This window comes from Coffea eugenioides, chromosome 6 (genome assembly GCF_003713205.1).
Source record: "Coffea eugenioides isolate CCC68of chromosome 6, Ceug_1.0, whole genome shotgun sequence".
In the NCBI taxonomy this organism is placed as follows: domain Eukaryota; kingdom Viridiplantae; phylum Streptophyta; class Magnoliopsida; order Gentianales; family Rubiaceae; genus Coffea; species Coffea eugenioides.
In genome coordinates this window covers 26,525,064-26,534,191 of record NC_040040.1, presented here as the reverse complement: position 1 = coordinate 26,534,191, position 9,128 = coordinate 26,525,064, and the positions used below count along the sequence as shown (strand labels likewise).

The 9,128-nt window shown below is 32.7% G+C and overlaps 1 non-coding gene across 1 annotated transcript; it reads right to left on the bottom strand.

Annotated features, from left to right (window-relative positions):
• Window positions 1–7,755: 7,755 nt before the first annotated feature.
• LOC113776588 lies at window positions 7,756–7,845 on the bottom strand. Its single transcript, XR_003469077.1, has one exon. It is a non-coding gene; the product is annotated as a small nucleolar RNA R32/R81/Z41 (small nucleolar RNA).
• Window positions 7,846–9,128: the final 1,283 nt, after the last annotated feature.

Below are 9,128 nucleotides of genomic sequence, written 5' to 3'. Positions count from 1 at the left end.
AATCACTACGTAGCACAAAGAGAAACGTAACCAAAATTCAGATTATGGGCTGCCCTGTTTTCCAGTTTGCTCGGTTTCGCGCATCGCAACCGCATGATCCGTTTCTATGGTTCTCATGTAAGTTCTCTAACCATCTTCATACCAAATAAAACACACATATACTAGCTCCTATTTGTTCCACAAGAGTCCCGAAATTCCTCTCCCAACTTAACCCCAAAACCTAGCAACCACTAACCAATTCCTATACTCTAATCTTACCAATCCAACTAACTTTAAAATCTAACCAACCCAACCCTATCCATCTAAGCCCTATCTAAACCAAACTAACTTTCCTTTACCCTAGGGTTTCATAACCAAACTGAATTTTGTTAATACACAACCATACAAGTGAACTTCTCACACCAAAGATTCCATTTACAAGACAAGCAACTAACCAAATCAACTTAAAGAACCATGAAGCAAGAAACCCTAATTTGCATAGCCTTAACCAAAATTTATGCAGCAATATATCACCAAAATAAACCATCAAACTACACAATAATCACCACATAAACCATACAAGTTCATAATCACAACAAAACATCACTTTCATGGCTTCAAAAACTTAATTCACCAAAAGTTAACTTCCAAGTGAGATGGTTTACCTTCAAGCAAGTCTTGCAAGTGATGATACTACAATAAACAAGTGCCTAAGTGGTTGCTCTAAACTCCAAGAACAAGATAGATGGCTAAACTTGGATGAACTTGGAAGAACTCCTCTCTTCTCCCCTTGGCTTCACTCTCGGCCTTCTCTCTCCTCTCTCTCTTTGGTTTTGTTTTGGTTTGTTTCTTAAGTTTATCTTATAAATCCTATGATACATATAAGTCAAAGCTCATAAGAGATATTTTCTACTACAACCAATCACACAAAAGTTGGAATTTTGCTCCTTAGCCCCTACAACATCACTTTCTCTTTCTTACACTCTTGCCCATAAATATATGAAAAGCTTTCAATTAACTCCATAGGTTACAAACTTACTCTAGTCCAAGACACATAATCACACTTATTTGCTTCACTAATCACCCTCTTATCTTAACTGCCTATACTTAATCACACCTTATTTCACATAAAAGTAACTAAACAACAACTTTTATTGTCATATGCAAAATTAGGGTTTCAAACCCAATTTGGGACTTCTAATAGATTATAACACTAGAGGTTTTTTTCTAGTTTAGGGTTTTCTAAGGTTTTAAACTTATTTAACCTATATAAAATGAATCAGATCCTATACTTACCTGTACGAAAACACACACTAGCATAACTACACTTCGAACTTATGATTAAACAAAAACTAGGGTTTCAATTCTTAACCCAAATTAGGGTTTTCTCACTAGCCCTAAAACCAAATTTTACCGCACAAATAAGTCACCTCACCTACTATCAAACTTAAGGACTAACCGGGGTCTCACAATAATGATAGCTCAGAAATGTGTTAGATTTAATTTACCGGAAATATTCTATCTTGTGTGTAATCTCTCATTTTGCATGCTTTTCATTTGTAAATTAAATTGCTATATTTATGATAACACACGAAACATTTAAGTTGTCTGTCTTCAATTTAGGATGGATGGATCTAAAATTATTGATGAATAGTGCTATGGTACAGATGCCGATAGGTGAATTAATATAAAATAATGGCAGTTGACTTGAACATTCGGTTTTCTTTCCTTTTGTGACAGTTTAGAGTCTTTTGCATTCCCTTTTTGTGAATTAAATAATTCATCCAAAAGTACATGTAACTTTTCCAACTCAATGCATAAGATTGTCTTGTAAAATGGTAAGTTCTAAGTACTTAACAAAATTTACCTTTTTAATATTGAATCTTACCATTTATGTAATGAAATTTACTATATTTTTTTTGTCAAACTTACTCATTTTAGTGATAGGTAAGTTTCTAAGGTAAATTAGTAAGTTTGTCCAATAAAGGAGCAAATTTTAAAAGTTACCTTTTTATTTATTATCATTTTGATTAAACTTACTAATTTAGCTGTATGTAAGTTTTTCAAGTAAAATAGTAAGTTTGTGCAATAAAAAAGTAAATTTTGAAAATTACCTTTTTATTAGTCAAATTTACCATTTATCTGACAAAACTTACTATTGATCTCATTAAACTTACTAGTCTAGCTATATGGAAGTTTTTCAAGTAAAATGGTAAGTTTGGACAATAAAGTAATAAGTTTTAGTCATCCATATAAGTTACCATTTCAATACACAAAGTTTCTAGTTATCTTCCACAATTCAGTATAATTGTAAAGAATTTACTAACCAAGCATTAAGTAAGTTTCAAAAATATATTGGTAAGTTTGTGCAATGAAGTAGTAAATTTTAGTTCCTTACAAAAAATACCTGTCATTAATAAGACTTACCATTTGTTTTTCAAAACTTACTGTTATTGTAATTAATTCTAATCCAACTTCGTGTAGGTTTCACATATAAAATAGTAAGTTTGTGCTATTAACTAGTGAATTTGGCAAAACTAATGCTTACCAAATCAGTATTCAAACTCATTATTTTCGTAGCACAATTTACCCTATAATCAAAATACCTTCCCACTTTCTCATCTAATGTTACTGTTTCTCAATTAAATCACTGAACTATTCCAAAAAAATCACCTTGCTCTAATTAGCCTAGCAACATATAGCTACTAAGTTTCATTCGATCCTCCCTCCCTTTTCCTTTCGCTAGTTCTTGCACTATCCTTCCGACTAACGACTCCCTTTGAATTTAGAAAGGGCGAAGTCGGCATGCAAATTATTGATCACAGAGAACTATAATGGCAAAAGAATTCAACTAGCAATGCATGTTTGGTGGAATGAACATAACTTTTTGAATTAGTAATGCATGTTTACCGGAAAGGAAACAACATTTTTCATCAACGGTGCAGATAAAGCAAAAAATTGACAAACTCTATTGAGCAAAAAGTTTTTCAGCTGCAGAACACGGAAATAATCATATTGCAGCTTGCTTATTCTCAAAAGGTTATACTTTTTTAATACAAAGATTCTAAATAATTGACATTGTCTAATCCTCGGCCACTTCTGATTAGGAGATCAAAGCAACATCAATTGAACCTAAAGATCCTTAAAAGCTAAGAAAGATTTGGGATTGATATCAATAACAAACCGCTAAGGATTTTGGGTTTTGGTTTATGAAGTATTGATGAAAAATTGGTAGTACAGTCGCATATATTTTGCCTTGAGATCAAAATGGATTAAAAGGGGTGGGGAAACAATGGGACTCGACAATAATTTTTTTTTTTTAATAATTAGAGATGGTTTAAGAGGACATGTGACACTTTTTTTTGGTAAAATTAGTGAAAGAATTTGTAAATTTCATTTTACCATTTTTGCAATGAAGAGTAATTCTCATTTGATATTAAAGCTTAATATTTTTATGGCTAAATTTACCATTTTATGGTCAAATTTACTACTTTACCTCCTTACCTTACTTTTCAAGTTTCTGGGACTCAAGAAACTTGAATGACTGATAACAAAATGATCGTTAAAAGTACTGGTCTAGACTGTGGGGACTGCTTATAACTAGTTTTATCATTAAAATATTCAAAAGTGAGGTGACGATAAGTCACCATAGCATTATCCTAATGTGAAACTTGTAGGTAACAATTCTAGCAAAAACTAAAAGGATAGACAAGCTCTACTCCACTAGTGAACTTCTATGGGGAAACTAGTGCTCTTGTTTTCTTAGGCCACCACCAAAAGTAGTAAACATGAGGGTGCACTTTGAAGTGATAATAGATTCTTCTCCGTGCAATGCATTATCGGGAGTCTTACTATCATTTCACTTGAGGCTATTCTCTCTTTTGTCCATCAAATAATAGAGTTCCCTAACTACTAAAGCTTGCATAGAAGAAGTGAAAGAGGTTCAAGTTGCTGCTTGGAAATGCTACGTACATTACATCTCTTAAAGGTCAAAGAAAGAAAATTTTATTTACTTGTACAAATTGGCATGCATCTTAAAAAAAAAAAAAAAAAGAGTGGATGGTCATGAAGTAACCATAGAAAAAAAGGGAATGACTCTGATGAAGAGCTCGAGCAAGTATTTGTGGATATCCTAGAAGAACATGAATGAAGTGAGTATGGTGATGATGACTTCACTAAAGGAGAAAGAAAAACAAAGGAAGTTACTGAGGAGGAACTTTTCCAAGTTATCAACAACCATTTCGTCCATCTAGTAGAGTATCTCAAAAGACTTAGCAAAGTAGTTCTTTTTGAGAAGAAGGACATAAGTATGACAGGTTGTGTGGAGAAATCCTGGGTTTCTAACTCGTTCCATTTGAAGTTTTATTGTCAACAAGAGCTTCTAACTCGTTCCTTCTAGGAAATCCAAAAGTTCATGATGTAATCAACTCAGGAGTGGACAAGCTTCATCATCTTATATCTTCTAGTTGATTAATGAATTCCTATTATATTCAAAAAACTTCTAAGAAAACTCTTAAAACTTTAGCTATCTTGGATTATTGAAAGACACTATACTTAAATGAGATCTCGTGAAAATAAACGGACAACCCTCCTAAGGATGCAAGCCAAGTAGTTAGTCCTCCCGAAGGCGTAGACTACTAATCAAACAAATATGGTCCTCTAAATGATGCATAATACATAAAGATTCATTTGGAAAAAGACTCCTCTAAGTCTAAACTTAGAAAAAATTAGCAAAGGGGTGAAAAGTTAATTCCAAATTTTCTACTACATTATATCATAGAACTCTTATTTGGCTTTTTGTGGCAGTTTACAAAAAAAATTCTTAACTGAATAGATGGAACTTGATTTCCATGTGAAGCCGTAATATATTCAAGATTTCAAGTTACCTTTATTTCCATTGTATATCTTTTATTCAAGTAAGCAAAATCCTTTATGCATTACTTTTAAGTAAATAAAATTGTGTAGGAGCAAATCTTGTGCTTAATGTAATATGTTCTTAGTTTTATTTTTTCCCCTTCAAAGAAAACCACCTAGTATGGTGGGGGTTTAGCCACCCTACCATTTGAATAATTTTTATAAGTTTTCATTCCTTGTTTCGTTGTTGTTTTGCGAGAAAGAAGATAATTACTTCTGCATATTAGGATTAAACGTTTATCATAAGTCATTGTTGTTTGGTATGTTGTGTATATGTTGTTATAACAAGCCTTTCTCTTAATTCCGGGGAATGCTATCACCATGATGATCAAGTAATTGCTAAGTTTGAAGATCAAAGGCAGCAACAAAGCTATCAAAGAAATTCCAATCTCAGTTTGAAGATTAAAGGCAACGGCAAAAATATCAATGAAATTCCAACCTCTCATAAGCTAATACAAAGCTTTACCATCCAAAAAACCTATAAATTCATCATCAGAAGCTGCCACACCCTCAAATGGCGAATCCCAAAACCCTCATCCAAGAATTTGTTTTAAAGCTATAAAAATCATTTCGATATACGGAATTTCACCTAAAACTACTAAAATATTGTCACTAGTAACTTTCATTGTACATAAAACCATAGTCATAAATAATCCCTCCAAGATGCCATTTTGGAAACCACTTTTGAGTTAAAGGATTTAGTAATGGTAAGAGGGAAAAGTGCAATTCTGGAAAGCAAACCTCGACATATTAGGCCATAGCATGACCCATGAATTTGACACCCATAATGTCAAGAACTTCATAAATGTCATGTTTTATTTTATAATAGACCTTGTTTGTACATGTCTATAATTAGAAACTCAAACGAAAGTACAAACTTTAGCCATGTATTAGTCCTTTGTTATGTCATTACCATCTTGATGAAAGATGAATTGTTTGTTTGAGCTTACCATGATTTAGATGTACCTTGAAATCGTGTAAAAGCTTTCAAGATAACTTTATTAGCCACATCGGTCAACAGCAATTTTCCAAAAGTTACACCACCTTCCACACAAAGGGATTATAAAAATTCATAATGGTAAAATATTAGTTTAAGACGCATATATTTCTACCCTAATATGATTATAAGTATCTATTAATTTTTCTTTTATGTTACTCTTGAGCTATTGGATGACAAGAAGCTGGTTACTCAAGGGAAAATTTCTGAAACTTAAGAGGCTTGAATCACTGGTTGAACCTTGACTAAATCTTTCCCAAATTGGTTTTTCAAAATCTTTCCCAGATTTAAGCGGCTAAAATCTTTCCGAATTTGGTTTTTCAAAAATAATTGAATTGTTTTCAACTAACTTTTTGGAATTGAGAACATATGTCTAAAATGTTTGACATCCATGCAGACTAACAATACCATTTTTGTTGTGAAAACTGGCCAAACACGTAAACACATGAAGCTGCAATTAGTAATTTTGCCACCTAAATGATCAGATATTGCTCATTTTCCTGACTAAATTCAACAGTTAACAATTGGGAAGGGGAAGTGTAACTCAACATTCAACATGAGGTCATATCGTCTTAGTATCTGTTTCTGAGATCATTTTAAAGCATAGACTGTTCATAGAAATTATTAAAGAAATCGTACGTGAATGAAGCATAATTGGAGATGTCAAGTGAATTACTGGCGGAGTCAATATATTATACAAAAGAAAATTAATATATACTTAAACGCATATTAGTGTAGAAATATATGTGCATTAAATTAATAATCTACCATTTTGAATTTTTATAATCCTGGTTACTCCTTTCATCCCATTGTTATTGTCATATTTTCACTTTATTGATGTATCAAAATAAGAGTCACCATTCAAATTTAACACATGCTTTTGTCAATTTATTAATGCCTCCTCATCTAGACATATGATTATCATGTCTCCGTAAAAAATTGGATTTCCATAAAACGACTCTAATATTGGGACGGAGGGAGTATGTGTAGTGTGGGGAGTAATGCTCATAATAGTCTTCACATTTTTTAGGAAAATGGCCATTTTGATCCTTCATCTTTTGGATTTTGGCCAATATAGTCCCTTGTCCATCTTCATGACCATTTTAGTCTCTTATCTTTATAAAAGAATGCCAATTTAAGACCTCTAATGGAAAATTAGAATTTTTAACAGAATTAGTCACATATAAGGCGTGTGCACTATTAGAAATGATGGTTTTGGTCCATTATCTTCAAAGCCATGTCCAATTTTGTCCCTTATATGTCTATTATGGTTTTCTAGTTTCTCATTAAAAGTCCTACATTGATTTTATTTTGTGAAAATGGAGTTTAAATTACTGAAAAGATAAAATTAGACATGATCTTGATGGTGATAGACCAAAATAGTCATTTTAGCACTTCACATGGCTTGCACTTAACTAATTCCATTAGAGATTTTCATTTTTTCTATTTGATATCCTAGATTATCTCTTTTTTTTTTTTGTAAAGATAAAAAACTAAAATGGCTACAGTGATAAATGAGGGACTAAATTGATCAAAACTCGGAAGATAATGGACCAAAATGGCCATTTTCCTTTTTCTAAAATGGAGCATCAAAATATGAAGTTAACTAACCAGGCTTTAAAGACAAAACTATTCACGAATTTTTTCTTTCCCTAACTTACCAAAGCAAGAGCTTCAAAGTTCAACTAGTTGTTATGTTATGGTACAACTATTTAATTTATGCAGAAGATACTTCGGAATGTGGCCATGCCAACTATCTCATTACTATCTAGTTGTCACCTGGTGTATCGGACGGGCATCTGTTTTGCTTTTACGTTTTCTTTAGTTTAAGTGAAACTATGTTTTTTTTCCTCTATTAATTTGGAGAATGAATCAGAAAGAACGTAGCAAAGACTATTATAAATAAAATGAAGAAATTTCATCAATACCTTTTATTACTTTCATCATATTCATCCTCCTTAATATACGAGGTGAAATTATTAAGATAAAAAATTCGATACCTATTAAGAAAAAAAAATATGAAGACAAAACGAAGAATCATTACTAAACCCAAAGAATTTCGAGCAAAACATATGAAGAAAATAAAAGTTGAAACCTTCCTAACGTGCCTGCAAGTGCAAAAGATAACAGTAAAGAGATTTACATAGTTGTTTAACATGAAAAAGCGTCCACGGAGGGCTGAGAGAGAAATTTGATGAGAAAAATTTATCCAGTACTGAAAAAGATAAAAGCAACAAAAAAAAGGTTGGAGAGAGAATAATGATGAGGTCTTCTAAAAGCGCCTATAAAAAACAAACTCGCTTTGTCAAAATTGCTGATATGTATCAAATGAACTCAGGAGTTCCCCCAAACACTTCACAAGGCTGAATTCTTGGCCTAATTGAGGCAGAAAAAAATTGTCCCCATTGAAGTGTTTCGAGGGAACTCTAGAGAACATCTAATGCTTTATTAACTAATCTATGCTTTTGCCCCTTGTTAGGTCACTCTGTTTATAGGGCTCTCCGGTCTCCACACATGCAGTTTCTGCATGTAATTACTAGTCACAAGCCGCATGCTGTTTTCTGGAGAATGGACGAACCTAGTCATGATATAGGGTCAGATGAAAGACAGATAGCCAACAAAACTTGAGAGGTCATCTTTCTTCAACCTTTTCAATCAGTAGGTATCCCCTTTGATCTCTCTTTTTCAACTTTTTGTTCATGAATATAATGATATTATTTTTCCATATAAAAAAGAATGGCGAATCTGTCAATCTCATGCATGTTAATTTGGCAGAAGCATACAACTGCTAAACCTAGTCAGCTAGATACATAAATCTAGTAATTATCCATCTTAAACATACTAAAAACTGTGGGATTGTTTGTCCAAGCAATTCACAGCACTTTCTAGTTGCATTAAAAACCATAATTTTGCTGATAAACCTGGGAGTTAAGGATATGAGAGTTGGGATACGAGTGGTTGAGCTCTAGAGGGTACAAGGGTAGTAGGTTTATTCTTATCTTTTCACTTGCTACATAATTCTGACTAGGTTCAAGCTAGAAAATCCATCTGGAGACTTGATTTTTAAGAGATCCTTTTAGAGGGCTAGTTGTCCTAATCAGGAAGGCCACAAATGCACCTGTACAAATCTTATCCACTCAAACAGAAGATAATTATGGAATCAGCTACACCACTACAAATTCTCTGCTTTGCATATCCGCACTTCACTGGTTAATTTCCATGTGAATTCAGCAAAATA